This window comes from Caretta caretta, chromosome 8 (assembly GCF_965140235.1).
Source record: "Caretta caretta isolate rCarCar2 chromosome 8, rCarCar1.hap1, whole genome shotgun sequence".
Taxonomy (NCBI): Eukaryota; Metazoa; Chordata; order Testudines; family Cheloniidae; genus Caretta; species Caretta caretta.
In genome coordinates, this window is record NC_134213.1 from 101,629,649 (window position 1) to 101,647,492 (window position 17,844).

The following is a 17,844-nucleotide window of genomic DNA, read 5'->3' on the forward strand; positions in this document are numbered from 1 at the left end:
GGAGGGGGCTCTGGGCTGGGGCAGGGGGTTGGGGTGCAGGTGGGGGTGCGGGGTACAGGCTCTGGGAGGGAGGTTGGGTGTGGGAGGGGGCTCAGGGCTGGGGCAGGAGGGGTCGGGGTGTGGGCTGTGGCAGGGAGCTGCTTACTTCGGGAGGCTCCCGGTTGACGGTGCTGCGGGGCTAAGGCAGGCTCCCTGACAGGCACTGCCCCTGCAGCTCCCATTGGCCGCAGTTCACAGCCAATGGGAGCTGCGGAGTCAGTGCTGGGGCAGTGCGCAGAGACCCCCTGCCTCCCCAGGGGCCGCAGGGATGTGCAGGCTGCTTCTGGGAGCAGCGCAGAGCCAGGGCAGGCAGGGAGCCTGTCTTAGCCCTGCTGCACTGCCGGACTTTTAGTGGCCTAAAAATCTCATGGATTAGCTTCAGTAGCCTCCGGGAAATAGGACCTGATTCTGGGAGACCCCTGGTGAAACCGGGAGGGTTGGCAACCCTAGTTCCGACTGCTGTTGAAGTGACATCGTCAACACTCATGATTCTATCCCCAGCTGCTGGAGTCCCGAGATTAAGTGAGAACAGCAGCAGTTATTATAAAAAGAGGACATTTCCCGCCATCGTGGCTGCAGAGAAAAGCTTGAAAACATGACCCAAGGGTGATTTATAGGCTCAAAAATTAGAAGGAAAATAAAAAGAACCCAAGAGTTATTATTTTTTTTAAATTCATGATTTTAAAGACAAGCTTATTTGTTGGGGGAAGGGGGGCTGAAGTGATTTTGGAATGCTTGTGGTTGGCCTTTCCATTCTACAGGAGTTGGATCAGGCTCAGGGTCCCGAAAGCTGCAGAGTGCATATTTAAAACAGCCACACCGGCTCTGGGACCCAAATTTAGCTTTTTTTTTTCCTTTTTTTCAAGATAAACTCCATCAACTTCTTTTTTCAAATAACTGGCAGGTGAAATAAAAATGTACCCCTGAGTGCCGCTGGCACGTATTCATACATGGCACAGTGCCCCCTGGTGCACGAAGAGAACAGAGAGTTGAATTGAACGAGAGTCCAGGACCTGTTATTTAGATAAGCAAATTTTCTTTCAAGCCCTTCATAAGCAGAGTCTTGTTGGCAAATCACCCAAGTTAATGAGACACAAACCTGAGGGCCTAGCCACCTGCAGTCATTAAAGATCCCCGGGCACTGTTCTCCACAGCAGGGCCATACATCCTGCCTTAAACGGCTGTGTGCTGGTTTTATGTGCTGCAGAAAACTGCAGCATTCCACGCCAGAACCAGCTGCATTTCAGCAGCGGGAAAAGTATTATTAGGACAATTTATTATTAAAGTGATTTCTGTGCAGTTTGCAAGGTGCTTCCTGATCTCTCAGGAGGAAAATTGCTATATGTATAAATATAAGCTCTTAATTATTATTGCATTCTGCTACCTGACATCAAATCAAACCGCACACGGCGACCCTGGACCACTCGATATGAGCTTCTAAATTCCATTCCCATCAACAGGAATTAAATGCAGATAGCAAGGAGTAACATTTGTATTACCCTGTCTTGGGAGCCTGTCACATACATATTTGGCACTGACGGAGTTAACTCGCCTGATTTGCATGAGCATCAAGTACAGTCACCGGCAAAGAGCTGGGAAATGAACCTGGGAAAGCAGCTGTCTCTGGGCGTTAGTAGGGGGAGCAGGCATAGATCACTCTGGGTTTGTCAGGGAGCTGTAATTGCTCTAAGGTGTGTCAAGCTGGTAACTCCAGTTCCTTCACTACATCCTGTCAGTGCCATGTGCCACCTGGTGCAGCTCGGGACATTCCCTGGCTGGCAGATGGGACTTCTGCATTTATGGGTGTGCAGCCCTGTATCCTGTCAATCTCAAGCCAAGCAGGACCTGGCTGCTGCTCCCATTATCTTCAGGGTAGCCCTCCCCGCAGGCGAAAGGAACGAAAGGAACCCGACACATTCAAAGAGCAGCTGATTCCTCCAGCTTCTGGAACTGCCCTGAAACATCTGCTGCTCGCGCAACGCAAGGAGAATGAAGGCGAGGGAGTAAGGCTCGTGGCTAGAGCAGGAAACCAGCCCTTGCCATTCCTGATTCTTAACAACTGTGCCACTGACAAAGGGGGAGTCACTTCAATGGGTTGCCTCAGTTTCACCAGCTGTAGGCACGTAGGGAAAAATAAGGAATGTATCTGAGACCCTTTAAGAGCTGAAGGGAGGGAGGGAAGTGAAGTGAAGGGAGGAAGCAAAAAGAGCTGGGAGCTCCTGGGGCGTGAGACCACAAAGATGTGGGAGTAAGTTGCTGTGTGGGTCGCTCTCACACCATCATAGAATCATAGAATCATAGAATCTCAGGGTTGGAAGGGACCTAAGGAGGTCATCTAGTCCAACCCCCTGCTTAAAGCAGGACCAATCCCCAACTAAATCATCCCAGCCAGGGCCTTGTCAAGCCTGACCTTAAAAATATGTAAGGAAGGAGATTCCACCACCTCCGTAGGTAACGCATTCCAGTGTTTCACCACCCTCCAAGTGAAAAAGTTTTTCCTAAATATCCAACCGAAATCTTCCCCACTGCAACTTGAGACCATTACTCCTTGTGCTGTCATCAGCTACCACTGAGAACAGTCTAGATACTTCGTCTTTGGAATCCCCTCTCAGGTAGTTGAAAGCAGCTATCAAATCCCCCCTCATTCTTCTCTTCCGCAGACTAAACAATCCCAGTTCCCTCAGCCTCTCCTCATAAGTCATGTGTTCCAGTCCCCTAATCATTTTTGTTGCCCTCCGCTGGACTCTTTCCAATTTTTCCACATTTTTCCACAACCCCCTGCTCGAAGCAGGACCAATTCCCAATTAAATCATCCCAGCCAGGGCTTTGTCAAGCCTGACCTTAAAAACCTCTAAGGAAGGAGATTCTACCACCTCCCTAGGTATGGATGTCAGCTTGATTTTTCACAATGGGGAAGTCTCCCCAGCCATCATGGAACTGATGGGCTTGTATGACAGCCTGGCCACCTTCTTGGCTGACACATCATGGAGTGAGCCAGGGATCTCCAGAGTGTAGTGTGAGTGGCTACAGCTTGAGAGAAAGAGCCAAGCCACTCCAACGAGGGCAGTAACAGACTCACATCCTCTGCAAATGAGGCACAGAGAGGCCACCTGGTAACATGCACTCGAGAGTGGGTTACACTTGCACAGAAGATTTTCACTGTAGTGATTCAAAGTGCCAACAAAACCTCTTCCCTAGCACCTCACTGGCTAAGAATAAGGGCTTGTCTGCACCCCGGCTTGAACGCCGGCACCTCCAATTAGCTCCATGACTGAAATGACAGTGTTCAAAGATGTCCAAGCTGCTGTGTCAATCCAGTCTCCAGTGGCTACTTCTCCTTCTCCCAAAGTCACGTAACACGGATACCACGTAACCCACATCTGGGATGTGACTGGTCGGGGGATTTGGATAAAATAGCAGGGTGCTGGGTCAGGATGTAGGCATATTACCAGAGCTCACACACTAATGTGTGGTTGTAGCCAAGAGGTACTCAGCCCTTGTTTCAAGGAGCTCAGTCCCCAGCAATTTTAATAATAAGAGGTCCAGTTGGTTGCTATTCCAGATTTGTAAGCTTCCCTCCCAGCAGCAAAGATGACCTGTAACTTACCCTACCACAGCAGGGGGTTTTGCCTGCATAGAATGAGAAGAGTTTACTGCTCCGCCCAAGTAATGGGGAGTGCTGGGGGAGATACTATTCCTGTCCCAGGAGGATTTTCAAGATTTTGAAGTGTTTCCCATCCAGAAACAACCCCCCCTCCCCACCCCAAATCTCCATCCAAGTGTTTAATTTCCTTTTCCACCTTTTACTTCTTTTTTTTTAACTATAAATTAAATTTCATTGTGAAACAAAAAATCATTTTGGATCCTAAAAATGGGTTTCAAAATGGGACGTTTCAACAATTTTGAAACTTGAAAAAAAAAATCATACTGGGGGAGTGGTCAGAGCTGACCCTTGCCCAGGAAAAGATTCGGTTCCGACAAATTGCCCTTTTCCGGCTAACAAATGCTTGTTGAAGAATTCCCGACTGTGGAGCTGCTCCATTCCTGCAGGTGGAAGAGTCTTGTGCTGAGGTCCCCGGGTTCAGGATCTGCCATGCCTCTTGAGAGAGTGCCCCAGAGGCTTGAATTTTCAATAGTGCCTGCAAACTTTTGTGCATACCTGGTTGTATACAGGGTCCCTGCTTGAGTCTGCACATTGCGCAGTGGGCACACGCTTGCCAGGCACATTCTCTCTCTCTCACACCCACACACACAGATGCACGTGCCCACACACTCATTAGAAACCCTGTCTCAGAGTGTCCAGGTGAGTAACAACGATCCCAGACATGCTGGCTGGCTCTAAACTCCAAAGAACCAGCTTCTCAGCACATAGGGCAAAATCCAGCCTGGACATAAGCGAGTACCATTCAATTGGCTTTGGCACAGTTGTGCTTGAGGATACCAGGGCTGTATGGTGCCTGTAGTCTTCAGGCTCACAGACTCTGCTATGACCAAGCGGGCCACTGAGAGCCATGCAGTCCAGTATCCTTGCCCCAACACCCATTGACTACACAGCATTCCAGCTCCAGAATGCACTTTGCTAACTGGGCAACACTAGACAATCGACCAAGTGGGTGGATTTCCCTCCTGGCCCCGGCAGGCAACTCTAGTGCACCCTTGTGCATGAGATTTGAGTCCATTTATCTTATGCTGTGCATAAGGGCCTAATCTGGAGACATGCCAACCAGCTGCAGCTCCCACTGAATTAAATCCTGTACCTCCCACTGAATTAAATCCTGTACAGCGCCTAGCACAACGGGGTCCTGGCCCATGAGCAGGGCTGCAAGGCACTATAGAAACCACAAAATAAAAACAAGAGTCTCCCCAAATCAATGGACTTCAGGAATTGGCCCAGAGTGGCTCCCCGATGCTCAGCATCTCTCAGGACCAGCCATTTCCTAAAAAGAAAAGTTCCTCTGTTGCTCCATTACGGGCGTGACCCCTCTCTAAGGGACTCACACGCACACAGAGCCCTAGAGCAGGGCAGGCTTTTCCCAAGCCCAGCGTTACAAATGGCAGTCTGCTGGCTCAGAGAGTGGGATGCGAGGCCGGGCTTGCTAACCCCCTGCAGGGTCCTCAGCTCTGGAAGGAGCCCTCCCCAAAGAATGAGAACACACCCTTGGCATCTACACTCTTCCATTGAAATGCCAGGGTTGCTATTTGAAATTAGTTTTGTCTGATTGCAAATGGGTCCGTCGCTTGTTTCAAGAAGGTGTTTTCTGCCGAGGAGCTGAGCCGTGCCAAGGCAGCGCTTGCCTGCTCTTCTCCTCCCTACGAGGAGCCATTTTTGGCAGCATGCTAGTTCTTTGGATCTGTCTCTCCCCCCATCCCCATTACACCATGGGCTGACTCACACCTACCCCACTCTGTGCCAATATGCTAACGCCTCAAGATCTCTTAGAGCTTTGAGGTTAGTTTTCTTGGAAATGCAGGCTGCCAATCAATTGCCTTTCCCCAATAAGCCTCATTTGTATAAGGCTTCCTAGCAAAAGCAATGACCCCCCCCCCAAAAAAAAACAAAAACAAAAACAAAACCCACCAACCAAATCCATTATCCAAAAGAGGCTTTTCAAGCACAAGAGATTCCAACCCACTGAAGTATAATGATTTTCAATTACATATGCAGGGCTGAGACCCTCTGCTGGTGAAAACGGGAATCTCTCAATTGACATCAGCATTGCTACACTGATTTACATTGGCCTGTCTAATGCCCTAAACGGTTAACAGGGGAGCACAAGGTGCAAAGACAATAGCATTGTGATGCATAAAGTTCCTTCCCGATCCACAAAGGAATTCTGGTAATTGTTAATATGCCTCAAAAGTGTACAATACCTTGAGCCAGTCTCCTGTGGGTTTCCTTCTGGGACTGTGTATTCCCATAACCTCGGTTTTGCTTTTGGTTCCTGATGCAGAGGCGGAGTGCCCTGAGGGAGGCATGGCAAAACAGTGGCACACCCATGAGGCAATCCAGTTTCCCTCCTCCTCCAGCACTGGCCCTGTGACATGAACTTGTTTTGCTCCACATTTGCTTTGGCTCAGAGTGTTTACATTCACGTTGCCAATCCATTCCAAGCCACCCATCCAGAAAGACGGCTTATTGTGTACACATTGAGCAGCGAACCTTAACCTGGGACTTCTGACAGGTTGGCTTTGTCCAGCGGTAGTATTTATCTCATGTTCCCTGGCTCGCCTTGCCATTAAATTACCTTCTGAGTCAATTACCTGAGCAAATGTGTGCCCCCCACCCCCGCATCAATAGAGGCTAAGGATGGAAATCAGTGTTAATTTTACAGGCACCGGAAACAGTAAAAGTTTAACAGAGCTAGCATGTGAGGGGGTAATATAACTTCCATCGCCTAGTGCAACTGTGTGAGACATTGACACAAATGTTATAGGGCCAGTGCGGGACTGGTGTAAATCAGCCCGACTTTATTGACTTCAGTGTATCTGTCTCCATGAGGTCTTGCTAAACCAACACAACTATGTTTAATATTATTTGCTATCCTTTCACAGCAGCAAAACTGGAAGGACATTTGTCTCCTCTTGAGGAGTATAGTTTTCAGCTCACGTCACAGCAGCAGAGAAAGAGACCTTCGAGGGAATGGAAATTACAAGTGGCATTTCAAGAAGTGCAGCTAAAAAAGTGCTAAAGAGCAAGTGTTTCAGGGGCAAAGCATGTTCGGTTAAGTGACAGGCAATTATTTTCCATAGGTTAACAAATACATGGGCTTCCTCTTCATTATGGAGCTACTTCAGAACCGTCAGCAAATAGCTCCAGTGATAATTAGTGGCTTTATAAATGTATGGAGAACTAACATATCTACAAATGACAGCATAGCCAAGACAATCCAAGAGGACAATTGCACACCTAACCTCCTACCTAAGGCATTATTATTAAATCCTTCCTTTGGGTTTTTCTGGAATGTTGGGCAGTTCATCCGACCCTTTGTTTTTTCTTAGTCTTTGCTCATTGGGAGTTTAGCTTGAGTAAAATCAAAGTCCGCTCTGGTGTAAATTTGGTTTACATCCATAGCAATTCAACTGAAGTGACATCAGTATAGCTGAGCTGAGCATCTGGCCCTGATTTAGCTCAGTCTTAGCGGACAGTAATTTAGCAGGATCAGACCCTTTATTAAGTTAATACCCTCTTAATAAGAAGAGGACGTTGCGATGGGCTTGGTCACGTCAGAAGAATGGAAGGAGATCGTACCTCTAAGAATATTTTGTACAGTGAGGTTTGTGATGGCTCTAGAAAGCGGGGTTGCCCTTTATGGCAGTATCATGGTGTGTGTAAAAATGATATGAAGTCAATGTGGAAAGCTGGGAGGAGCGCACAGAATTCTGTTCAGCCAGGAGGGAACATCTGGCACTGGGCGCAGCTCACCAGGAAGCGACTTTGACCCAGAGGATGGAAGCAAAGCGAGAAAGAAGAAAGCAATGTGCTGTAATCTTGGAGTCCAACTCAGACAATACACGGATCAGTGAAACTTGTAACAAGCGGCGTTGCTCTCTAATAGGGCTTGTCAGTCACAAGCAGATTCATCACGCACCTGGCTAGGCCTCTTATGCATACACCATGATCCAGCGATCGATGGTTGCCTCCCAGACCCTCTTGAGGGGGTCATCAGAGGGCAGAATGAAAAACCTCCTTCCATCTTAGAGGGGTTACATGAGGATCTGTCAAGGTTCCTCCCCCACTCTGAACTCTAGGGTACAGATGTGGGGACCTGCATGAAAAACCTCCTAAGCTTATCTTTACCAGCTTAGGTCAAAACTTCCCCAAGGTACAAAATATTCCACCCTTTGTCCTTGGATTGGCCGCTACCACCACCAAACTAATACTGGTTACTGGGGAAGAGCTGTTTGGACGCGTCTTTCCCCCCAAAATACTTCCCAAAACCTTGCACCCCACTTCCTGGTCAAGGTTTGGTAAAAAGCCTCACCAATTTGCCTAGGTGACTACAGACCCAGACCCTTGGATCTTAAGAACAATGAACAATCCTCCCAACGCTTGCACCCCCCCTTTCCTGGAAAATGTTGGATAAAAAGCCTCACCAATTTGCATAGGTGATCACAGACCCAAACCCTTGGATCTGAGAACAATGAAAAAGCATTCAGTTTTTTACAAGAAGACTTTTAATAAAAATAGAAGTAAATAGAAATAAAGAAATCCCCCCTGTAAAATCAGGATGGTAGATACCTTACAGGGTAATTAGATTCAAAACATAGAGAACCCCTCTAGGCAAAACCTTAAGTTACAAAAAAGATACACAGACAGAAATAGTTATTCTATTCAGCACAGTTCTTTTCTCAGCCATTTAAAGAAATCATAATCTAACACATACCTAGCTAGATTACTTACTAAAAGTTCTAAGACTCCATTCCTGGTCTATCCCCGGCCAAGACAGACTATAGACAGACACACAGACCCTTTGTTTCTCTCCCTCCTCCCAGCTTTTGAAAGTATCTTGTCTCCTCATTGGTCATTTTGGTCAGGTGCCAGCGAGGTTACCTTTAGCTTCTTAACCCTTTACAGGTGAGAGGAGCTTTCCCCTGGCCAGGAGGGATTTCAAAGGGGTTTACCCTTCCCTTTATATTTATGACAGGATCCTTAAAGAGCAGGTGGTGTTTGGGCCATCAAGCCACGGCTCTAGGGGTATGTACATCTACACGGCCCGTGGCACCAAGTCTCCCAGCCCGGGTCAACAGCCTTGGGATTGTGCGGCTCATGCTAGTGCTCTAAAAACCGTGGTGTAGATGGTGCTCTGAGGTTGCAGCTCGGGCTCTGAAGCCCACCACTCCCACTAGGATACAGAGACCTGAGTGCCAGTTCGAGTCACAACTTTGAAGCATGGTCTACACAGCTCGTTTCCGAATTTTAGTGCAAGCCCAAGTCTGTCAAACTGGGCTGGGAAGCTCGCAGCAGTGGGCTGGGTGGACTTGCCCTTGGAGGTCCTTCCCACACCAGGAAAGGGCACGAAATTCAACAGGGCCAGCTGCAAGACAATCCATTACTTCCTCAACAGTCAGCGTCAAATACGGGGGCGGGGGGAGGGGTGATTCCTGGTCATGGTAGCTCAAGCCAGGGAGAGTCCCTGCTGTGAGCACTAAGTGAGAGAGCATTACAGCAATCAAGCTTCATGGTATTAAATCTGCACCATCATTAGCGCTTAGTTTCCCCTCATTATATAGAGGTGCCAAAGTTTTCTCCCGTGTCTCACTGTACAGGCTGGCCCGGCGCTGAAATCAGAAAGTGACTGCTAGGGTATTATTCCTGGAAGCACAGTGTGTCCCCCAAACTTTGGGCACCATTTTTCTGGCTGTAAAGTGCCTGTAAGGCATCCAGGATCTCTCTCTCTCTTCGGGGCATGCTAATGGTCAGAGGCGATGCCAGCATAGTCAGCATGCAAGGCAGTCTTTCCAGGCCTATCCTGCCCATATATCCGCAGACATGTTCATCTGGCACGTACAGTGCAAGGTCAGCATGTTTCCTCCAGGAGATCGTCATGGTCACTAGCAAAATGCTATCCACAGCCAAAAAACTCAGAGGGGAACTAAATGCCACTAGATACTATTGGTCAGAACCTGAGCTGGGGTAATTTGTCACAGCTCCATTGATGTCAGAGAAGTGAATGCAATTAAAACGTCCTCTTTCTGCTCTCTGCAAGCCTCATTCTGATCTCAGTTATTGTGCATCAGCATAAATATGCAGTAACTTGATCAGGGTTGATTCTGGTCTTCCTTGCCTAGGGTGACCAGGTGTTCTGATTTTATATGTTTCAGAGTAGCAGCCGTGTTAGTCTGTATCCGCAAAAAGAAAAGGGGGACTTGTGGCACCTTAGAAACTAAAAAATTTATTCGAGCATAAGCTTTCGTGAGCTTATGCTCAAATAAATTTGTTAGTCTCTAAGGTGCCACAAGTCCTCCTTGATGTTACAGGGACAGTCCTGATATTTGGGGCTTTTTCTTAAGGACACATCTATTACCCTCCCACCCCCTCTCCCGATTTTTCACACTTGCTATCTGGTCACCCTATCCTTGCACCAGTGTAAATCAGGTATAACTCCATCAAGCCAATAGGAGCACACTGGCATAAACACGGCACGAGACTAGAATTCAGCATGCTGAGTTCAGTGGTGTTTCCCTGGATTGACTCCGCGTAACTACCAAGATCATTGCTTCAGTGAAGTCCCTCTGCATTGATTGTCATGTAATTAGGACTGTGGAGGTCAATTGAGTCACTGTAGGTTGGTGTAACTGAGAGTGAAATCTGGCTCAAACATGTGACTTCCACTCCCATCTGCTCACTTAGTGACACAAACAAAGCCCTGCAGAGCCAACTCAGCTACAGGTGACTAAACTGGATTCTACTCTGCCTCATTCCCCACACAGCGAAGTCTTCATTACTGCTCATAGATGAAGGAAAGAAGGACGCAGTCAGAGTTTCAGGTTGAATTTGCAGCAGTGGCCAGCTAGAAAAATCATTTTAGGAAAGAGTAAATTTAGCTTGGTTGAAACTGAGAGGCAAAGTGAGTGGGAACCCATCATGTCGTATTTACGGAGCGATTGCTCTGTCCCAGAACGAGCCTTTGGGAGACCGGTATTAACAAGAGCACAATGTTCAGTGACTCAAGAATAGGGACACTTGGTGTGATGGATGCCACTTTGCCTTTCACTCACTCTCTGGTGTTTAAGCCCTGCAAGGATCTCAGTGGAGTGAGAGTTGTCATGGGACATAACATACTCTAGGTGCTAGCCTCCAGAGAGGGGATGTTATGGGTATTTATAACCTGCATCCTATAGTTGTAGCCCTCACCCCTGTAGCAAGAGGACGGTGCCCGAAGAGAACAGACATGCCTTTGGGGCCCACCATGGGGTCTGCGACAGACCCCGGCGCTGGTGATTTCCCTGGCAGCACAAAAGGGAACGGGAGGAGGATGCAACAAACCCCACTCCCAGTCACCCTGTTGCCCCTGAGCAGAGGGCAGAAGACAGCCAGGCAGATGACAAGCTGAGTCCCAGGTGCTTGGGAAAGCAAGAGGGAAGCTGTGAATAGTCCGGCTTTCCCTCCATCTGGGAGAGACCAGCCAGGGAGCGGAGAGGGGAGGCGGTCTCCCTCCAGCACTTCCAGGCCCAGCAACGGGCCTGCTGGAACCTCAGCTTGCAAAAAAAGCCTAAGGAGAGGACCAGCTGTCCCTCCTGCCACCAGCCTGCCAGCAACAGGAGACAGCCTGGCTCTCCTGACACTGCCTGCAGCCTGCTTGCCCTGCAGCCAGTCCACACCAGATCCGGGATTTGGGATCCAGAGACCCGACCTCCTTGCCACTGAGCTTGTGGGTTCCAAGCTGGAAGAAGCTAGGGAGAGGGCTGCTATGGCTGCTGCTGGCCAAAGCAGCTTGGGGCTGTAAGCCAAGACGCTCGGCCCTGGTTTTGCTTCCTCCTGTGTTCACAGAGGCAGGACTTCATACGTTCCTTGTAAATAAAGACGACTGCCTCCAAGAAACTACCGGAGTCCATTGTCAGTTTCTACTCCCACCTGGAACACCCCCAGGTCCCTGACTAGCCACTCAGATCAAAAGGGGGTAATGATAGGTTTGTACAGCACTGCCTACCCTGTCTGGTTTTAGGCTAGCGGCTGCCTCTGTCTCTCCTAATCCAGGTCAGATCTCCTGACCTTCCAGCCTGGTTTGGTTGCTGCAGTGATGTGGCCCTCCAGCTAAGTCATTCATAAAAAAAGCCCACTCTTTCCAGAGTATCCAAGGCTAAAACAAACACAGAGTCTTCCACCCCTACCCTTACCTTAGGGTCGGTCTTCTGTTCAGCCCACCCTCCGTGCTCAGCTTTCCCCATCAGCTCATCCTGGGCTCCTTTTTTGTCTCTCCCTGCTCTCTACCAAGCACCAGCTCCAAGGGCTTCATACCTGGAGTCTTCCCCTCTGTCTTCTCTCCACCAGGAAAGGCCTGGTTTAGCTGCATGTCTCTCATGTGATTTGGATCATTTTCTCTACCCGGGCAGATGAGCTAAGTGTGTTACAGGTGGGGCTGGACCCTTCTCCCCTTAAAGAGCCTGTCAGCCTGTAGTGCACAATCCATCCTGGCTGCTGTGGCCTTTAGGCACTATTGCAATATCAATGTTAAATAATAATAAACAAGGGGAGGGAGTGAGGGTGGCAGGATAGAGCGAACTGGGACAGGAATGTGTGGGGAACAAACAAGAGACACTGGTGTTCCCAGGGATCCCTCCTGGATCAGTATCCAGAGAGACGCTAAAGAGAAGCAGCAAATTTATGTTACTTTATACTGGTTTTATTATTATTGCAAGTGAATAAATGCCCAGCCAAGGAATGACTGATTGACTGACAAGCAAATACCTAATCCATTCTCCTCCTATCTAGTACATCTCAGTTGGTGGACCCCACATTGCAATGCAGACCCCCAGGTATGGGACTCCAGATGCTCAGGTACTACCATGCTCCTGGGAGGGTCAGTAGCAGGCCGCCCAGAGCCTTTACATCAAAAAGCCAGGATTCATCGTACGGCATGTGTCAAAAAGTGGGAGGATGAAATAGGTTTCAGTTGAGGGATGGATTCGGAACAACACAGAGGGAGGGTGGGCATGTTTGTGAGCACTTTTTTCACTCCAGCAGCATGGCTGGGCTTGGCTAAGCATCCCCTCCGACAGGTCTTCCTCTTCTGCTTTGTGCTCAGCGGAATGATTCTTGACAGCACAGATCCTGAAATCTCTGCTCCCGTCGTGTTCCTCTACGCCTGCCTGGTGCTGATCAGACTGAGAGGTCTGCACGCTTTGTGTTGTTCCCCTAATTAGGGAGAGAGACTTGCGGGCAGGCGGCGAATGCTAAATGAGCATTTCTCAGCCCCAGAGGCAGGCCTGAGTCAAGCAGCACCCCAGCCATCTGTGACAAGGCGCACCGAGCGGCGTCTGTTCTGAAGGACACTTCAGTCTCCACTGATGAGATGACACATTAGCAGCATCCCGTAGCGTGCAACCATTACTGGGGCCAGCTTTTCCCTTTGCAGAGAGAGCAACAGCTCAGAAACATATTGTTCAAGTGTCTGGAGGGCCTAAATAAAGACGTGGCAATGTGTTAGCCGGCAGCATGCCTGGGCACCACTGCCCTCTACTGGAGAGACTATCAGATCTGGTCAATCCCGTTCCCCTTGCGAGCCCACAGAAACTTTCAGCCCCAGTTCTACAGAGCCGGGCGGGAGGAAGAGCAGGGTTCATGTAAACGGGAAAAAGTCAGTTAAAAAATCATCTGAGCTTCCTGGTGCTTGCCGATACATTTGGGATCGGGCTAATAGGCTGTATTCTGGATGACCAACCCGCAAAGTTCAAAAAGCATGAGTTTGGCTCCAGAATCATGAGGGTTCTTTTAAAGATGAGGTTGTGTTTGGGGGCTTTTTGATTTTTTCAACGCCCCCCTCCCGCCCCCCACACAGTGTGTGAGTGAATGGGTGAGTGAGAGAGAATTCGTATTGCCCACCTTCCGGACTGTATTGGATACAGCGATTTTGGCTCCCAGCCCAAGAGCTCTCCCTAGCTGCCTGATGGTGCTGAGCTTCCAGCTTCTCCCCAGACCCCAACATTCTCATTAATTAATTCTGTGGGTGCCCCCTAGCCCCACATCTGCCTCTCCGCAAGGCTAGCAATTAATTACACACTCCTCCCAGCCTCCACATCAGTTCTGCTCCCTACCCCAGCCCCACATTTGTTCCTCGTGGATTTCTTCATCCCCCACCACGGGGGGTGGGCAGCTGCAGGGATTCATCGCCCTGCCCCCTCCCTTCCCAGGCCAGGTGCTGCAGGAGGGTGGAGGGAGGAGCAGAAAAGCCACCCTCTTGCTCACTGGAGGGGAGGAGGGAGAAAAGGGGAGACATCTTGAGCTGCGGGGCACTTTCTGCTCTCTCCTCATCCCTGAGGATGGCTCCTGAGGACAGGGCTCTACCTGCAGCCGTCCTGACTGGCTGTCCTTCCCCAGGAGATGAACAGTGAGAGCTTTTGGGCAGAGTGCTGGCTGGAAAGAGGGTTGGAACTGTGAGCAAAGAAACTCTCTCCTGTTCATCTATCTAACATCCTCCCTGGACTTTTAGATAGATGGCAGAAGGCAGCCAATGAGAGGGGGTTTTCTTCCAGGGCAGAGGTGACATTTGCAAGAGGACACAAGCATCTTGGTGCATGGCCAGACTGACTCCAGCCCCGGGCACACTTGTGAGGAAATCACAGAGCACCCAGGGGCCCAAGGACAGGGCCTCCTTGTATCAGGCACTGTACAAGTATGCACAGTCCCTGCTCCAAGCAGCTTACAATCTAAAAAAAGACAAGACAAAGGAAGAGTTACGATACCCTAATTTTATAAATGTGGTATCAAGAAAGGTGTAACCCTTTTTGGCCCAAGTAGTCAGTCAGTATATGAGGGGTGGGGGGTGTGGAGGTTGTTCCTGTTTGACAGAGTAATTGATGATGGAGTCAGGAATTTCTTTGTTGCAATCCTATTTACAAAGAATGTACAAAGTCCTGCTGTGTTCAGGAAAGCAGCAGACAGTTTCTCTGTTCCAAGCCTCTTTCCAGCCAGCACTCTGCCCAAAAGCTCTCTCTTAGATTTTTCTCAAGGTCACACTGCAAGTGCTTTTCTGGGGCTTCCTTACCACTTATTCTGTGTGCTCCTGCCCTTTCCCTCTCTCTTACACACACACATAGCTCCACCAAATAATACTCAGCCCCCCATGTTTACATTCAGACCCCAAGGAAAACCCCTCAGACCACATGGCAGAAGAACTCTGACTCCAGCCTTGCAAGTGGCTTATGGATTTTTATTTTTGGTGGGTTTTTTTTGTGGGGGGTGTCTCCTATTGTTTCAACTATCTATTCCATCAAGAAACTTCATTGCTTCTTACATTTATTCTAAATGAGGGTTGGCTGTTACACTAACCAGCTTGCAATTGGTTTCACCCAACCTCCAGCATAACAGAGGGCTCAAGTGACATGTCCATAGTCACACAGGAAAGCTGTCAGAGCAGGGAATGGAATCCACATCTCTTAAGGTGAGTGCCTTAGCTACAAGACCATTGCTTCATTTCTAGCCCCAGCCTTCAGAAAGTCTGGTCTGCCCATCCCCAACTCAAACAATCTGTGAAGTGGGCAGGGCAGATCAGACACCCTACTTTCTTAGCTTGTCTTAGTATACTTAACATGAGATCTTTTGAAGGAACCTTAATTTCTTAGGATTAATCAGTAAATAAAATAGGTGCATAAATAATTTCAAAGACTTTCAGAGGCTGCTGAAGCCAAGAGAGTCCTGGGCGTAATTGCATGTGACTAGAACACGCAGTGAATGAAGGACCGGCCACGGCTGGTGCTGGAAGAATGAAAATCAAACATAATGAATTGCTACAGCTTGAGGGTGTGAGAAAAACTCTGGAACAGTCCAAGTTGTCAAACTGTGAGGTAGGGTTACATTCTCCCCCCTCTGCCCCCCCCACCCGCCCGCTGGGCTGTCCTGATTAGGTGAATGAACTCAGGCTCACTACAGGGTAATCAGTCTTGCTTGCTGTAACCTTGCAAAAGCTAATCAGCATCCAGAAATGACAGCTCTCTCTAGGGTGCTATTTCTGTAGAAAAACGGCCCCGTGGCCGAGTTTAAATCCTGGGAAAAAATACTCTGGCATTCTCCAGTAATAGCCCTGAATGCTAATCAGCACTGTGATCGTAATAATAATAAATACTCCTAAACAGCGCCTGAATCCAGAGGAATACGTCAAACTGCTTTTCAAAGTTGATACACAGCGATGATCCACCACTCAAGTATAAAACTGTCTAGGGTAGGCTGTACAAGCCTAGTTCCTAGTGCACAGCTTCACTGAAGAAATTTAGAACAGTGATCAAGAATTCCATATTCAATTGAAAGTCCGAGGGAGGATTTTAAATAGACAGAATGGGATCATCCAAATTGGGATTTGGCCAGGACACTGGGGTTCGACTTACTCTTGGGGAAAGTGTCATGGGAGCTCCAATACTGCCAAACCAAGCATTCCAAAATCACAAGTCAGGCTCCAAGAAAATACTGATAGATAGAAAGATGAGTCTTATTATTTGCCTTCTGATTTCTGTGCCTTTAGTGGGCCCTTGGGGCACATTTTTAAACTGTTCTCCACAACCACAAGGGCTAGAAATTTCCTTTTCTTTTTCATGCAAGCTGAGCATCTCACATAGTCACCTGATTCCAGGAGCTGGGGCTTTAAGAAAAAAACCCTGAATATCACGAGATGTGTGTTAAATTTCTGAATGCAGGCAACGCTAACATTATGAGGAACATAAGTGGTCGGAGCTCAGTTTCACATCTTGTCTAAAAGATGGCATGTCGTACAACACAACACTCCCAAATGCTATGCTAATGTAACCCACTGGTTTGCACATGTTACATAAATTTGTTCTCCCACTCCACCCTGGTGGCTGGCTCACAGAGCTACAGAAATTGTGGAAACCCATGATGGAACTAGTATACTAGGGCTCTGAGAAAAATGCCACCCAATGAACCCCAGTGCCACTTCTTGCAGAGCCTGGATTTTTCTTTTTGCATCCAAGGCATAATATCTGAGACTGGAGAAATTCACCCAGAGCCAGCTGAACATTAGGAAAGCAAGATCAAAGATCAAAGTGCTGTTTGGGGCCATTTGTGCAGTATATTTTAGTATTAGTTTTAGGGTCTCTGTTTGGAGGATCATAGTAGGGTCACTTTAAAGCTAAGCTCAACTGAATACAAAACACTGGGGAAATACTAGCAATATTAATATCAATTGTACTTTATTCTAGCTTTTTTTCCAGATCTAAGCTGTCTGGAAAGGAAAGTAACATATTGTTAAGGGGATCAGTAGAATTGCCTTCTCTGTCTCTGGCCCCAGGCCAGCAAAGCTATTAAGTGTGTGTCCAACTATAAACATGAGATTAGTCCCCTTGAAGTCACTGAGGTTGCTCAGGTGCTCCAAGTGAAGCATGTGCTTTCCTGGATTGGGAGCTGTTTTCTTTCTTAAAATTGTTCTACTTTTTCAGGAATCTCCCTTGCCATTGTGATCTAGATTCCTTCTGCAAATCACAGGGTTAATTTCTAGGCTGAATTAGGAGCAGGTCTATGCTACACTGTAAACCCAGCTCTGTGGAACCTGTGCTTGTGGACTGGGTATTTCTAAGCCCACACTTGAGTATCCACACTGCATTGTAAACCTGGGTTTACAGTTGCTGGAGCCAGGTCTCACAACCGTGCTAATGTGTCCACACTATACTACACAGATCTCCTGATGGGGAACTGGGGCTTGAGCTACATCCAACTGCGAAATGATAGTGCTTGGACCTAAGTCACAGTGGGACTTGGGCTTGGACCTCCTCCGCAGCAGGGTCCTGGAACCCAGATCCTGAGTGCTTGCTGACTTGTGTCTGACTTATCATAGAATATCAGGGTTGGAAGGGACCTCAGGAGGTCATCTAGTCCAACCCCCTGCTCAAAGCAGGGTCAATCCCCCATTTTTGCCCCAGATCCCTAAATGGCCCCCTCAAGGATTGAACTCACAATCCTGGTTTAGCAGGCCAATGTTCAAACCACTGAGCTATCCCTCCCCCCTTATTTGTGTGTGGACAGTATAGGGGGCTTGGGCTCAAACCGGAGTCAGAGCCTGGGCTTAATGTACAGTGTAAACATACCCTAAATGACCACATAGAAAAAAAATATGAATGCACCCTGTTCCAAAACATCAG

At 48.3% G+C, this 17,844-nt stretch overlaps 1 protein-coding gene across 5 annotated transcripts in view; it reads right to left on the minus strand.

Moving 5' to 3' along the window:
• Window positions 1–17,844, minus strand: part of SLC5A9 (solute carrier family 5 member 9) — a 111,071-nt gene that overhangs the window by 43,247 nt on the left and 49,980 nt on the right. The window contains exon 1 of one of the 5 annotated variants that reach the window (XM_075131861.1): window positions 5,911–5,982. The exons of the other annotated variants lie outside the window; for them this stretch is intronic. The gene's annotated coding sequence lies outside the window, so the exon portion shown is untranslated. Of the gene's footprint in view, window positions 1–5,910; window positions 5,983–17,844 lie in introns of those variants that run through there. 5 annotated transcript variants of the gene reach the window in all.